We start from the raw sequence: 2,642 nt of genomic DNA on the forward strand, positions 1-2,642 counted from the left end.
TAGCAATAGCATGATAATAATAAACAGAAAAAGTCATCATGTCTATCTCTTTTTATTGTAATTGTATTGATAAACACTCAAGGTTCTGCTGTTCACTATCCTGAAGCTCAGGACCTGAAGGATAATTTGATTGCAATGATAACTTAATAAAGCATGCTGATGATTTTGAAATGTTATATTTGTATTTCTTAAGGATATTTTAAGAAAAAAATAGACTTAGACATTTACAAAATAAATCAGTGCTTCAAGAGAAAGTTGAATGATAAGAAATTATCCAAATGATCACATGATTCTATTTTTCCCTTGTAAAATTCTTTGTAATATAGACATCTAGCTCTGAATTTTGAGAATTGACATTCTGCTTCCCTGAGAAAGAAAAAGAGAGAAAAATGATTATTGAGCTAAGACTAGTTATTCTATATTCAAACTAATTCTTTATCACAAACTTCTGTATTTCACCTGCTTTCAAGGATTATAAATACAGGTGTTCAAAATATTTCCATATTGTAAACTTCTAGATTGTATTGAAAATGTCACCTCCATGTCTGAAAAGTCCATTCAACCTTACTTACAATTTCTAAGGTTGAAAACCATATGCTTTCCAGTCTCCAAAATTTCAATTCACTGTATCTGAAGGCATTTCAATTAGTTGACTACAGCCAGTAACAGGAAGTAGTGTCAGAGTTAGCCTTCCCTTCATCAACTCTTAGGCAATGCTTTGTGACAAAAGACATATATACCCCTTATCTATCTGGATATAGAGGGCAATAAGTCTTAATGCTGTACTTTATACTATTCCCCTCCAAGATTAAATTTTAAAGTTTTCCACCAAATTAAAAAAAATACAAAAGTTGCAAATGTTTACATAGTAATCTTTTGTAAGCTCCACTGGACAGTAACCACTGAAGTCTTTATAACACAAGTTGGCACAATACAGGATAGATGCAGTCTCCATAAATCTCACAGACACATTCATTTCATTCATTATTTTTATTCAATTATTAGAAGCATAAAAAAATCATCATGGTGAGGAAATATAAAATTTCTGATGGAAATATTTAATGTTTATTAAAACTGAAAATTTCATTTCAAGAAATGAAAAATGTGTTCCTTAATCAAAACACAGAAGATGGTCAGTAAATATAGTTGAGTGAATGAGTAATTAAACAATTTAATGATGCTAACACCCATTACTCTTTGCTTGCTAGCACTGAAAAGTGTAGACTTACTACAATATCTACCTATCTATCTATTCATCAATCTATCTACCATCTATCTATAAATATGTGTATATGTATATACAGACAGATATATTTATATATATTAATAGAAGAATCACAAAACTTTGGATGACCTCTCTGTGTGGTGGTGAAAGATTCAGCTACCATGGTTAAATTAGGCTACTTGTCTCTGAAGGCTCCTGTGTGTTACCTTTCGAAAGGCTTCCTTCACTTCCTTGTTCCTCAAAGTATAGATAACAGGATTTAGAGCTGGTGTGATCACTGTGTACACGAGTGCAGTTACTTTGTCTGTGTCTGGAGTGTGTGCACTCTTGGGTTGGAGATAAGTGAATAAGGCTGTGCCATAGAAGAGAGAAACAACCAGGACATGAGGTGAACACCTGGAAAAAGCTTTGTGTCTGCCAGTTGCGAAGGGATTATCCAGATGGTGGCAAAATTGCGTATATAAGAGCACAGAATCAGGAGACAGGGACTCATGATGAAGATCAGGGAAATAGCAAACAACACAATCTCATTGTGGGACATATCAACACAAGCCACTTTCATGACAAGCATGATATCACAAAAAAAGTGCTGAATTTTTCCTGTTCCACAGAAGGGCAGAGTGAAGATCCAGGTGATTTAGGCAGACTCCACCACCACTCCAGTGATCCACGATGCAGCAGCCAATGTCAAACAAACCTGAGGGCCCATCAGGAGAGTGTAATGTAGTTGGTAGCAAATTGCTATGAAGCGGTCATAAGCCATGGCTGCCAACAGGCAGCATCTGTCAATCCCAGGATGGCAAATACATACATCTGCGCTGCACAGCCTTCCACACTTATAGTCTTGGGCTCCAAGAGAAGGTGCACCAGCATCTGAGGCACCACACTGGTGATGCAGCACATCTCCAAAAAGGAGAGATTCACCAGGAAGAAATACATGGGAGTGTGCAGGGAAGAGGTGGCCCGCATCACACAGATGATGATGAGGTTTCCTCCCACAGTAAATAAATAGATGATGAAGAACACAGTGAAGAGTATGAGTTGGAGCTCTGCTAGAAAGGAAAAAGCCACAAATGTGAACTTAGTGCAAAGGGACTGGTTTCCACTCACTGTGGGCTCAGGGCCAGGCATCTGTGAAGGCAACAGAGAAGGTGGATAGTACCTAGAATCTGGTCATCTCACACAGGTGTCTATCAAGCTTCAGCAGCACAGCTCTCCTAGACTCAGTGGTCTGAGATGAGTCACTAGACTTCTGGATTCTCTGTTAAATCTAAAAAACAACCCAATTAAAATGGATTCATACTGTTTCCTCATTTGAGTTGTGGATCTTGTTTTATTTTCATGGAAATTTATAGAGAACAATTTAATATCAGATATTCTAATTATATGCAAATCTGTTATATGATTAACAGATGAA

At 36.7% G+C, this 2,642-nt stretch overlaps 1 pseudogene; it reads right to left on the reverse strand.

The window, feature by feature from the left end:
• Nucleotides 1-1,395: 1,395 nt before the first annotated feature.
• Nucleotides 1,396-2,356, reverse strand: LOC109680633 (olfactory receptor 10A4-like; annotated as a pseudogene).
• Nucleotides 2,357-2,642: the final 286 nt, after the last annotated feature.

The sequence above is a fragment of the Castor canadensis genome, chromosome 8 (assembly GCF_047511655.1).
Source record: "Castor canadensis chromosome 8, mCasCan1.hap1v2, whole genome shotgun sequence".
NCBI classification, from domain to species: domain Eukaryota; kingdom Metazoa; phylum Chordata; class Mammalia; order Rodentia; family Castoridae; genus Castor; species Castor canadensis.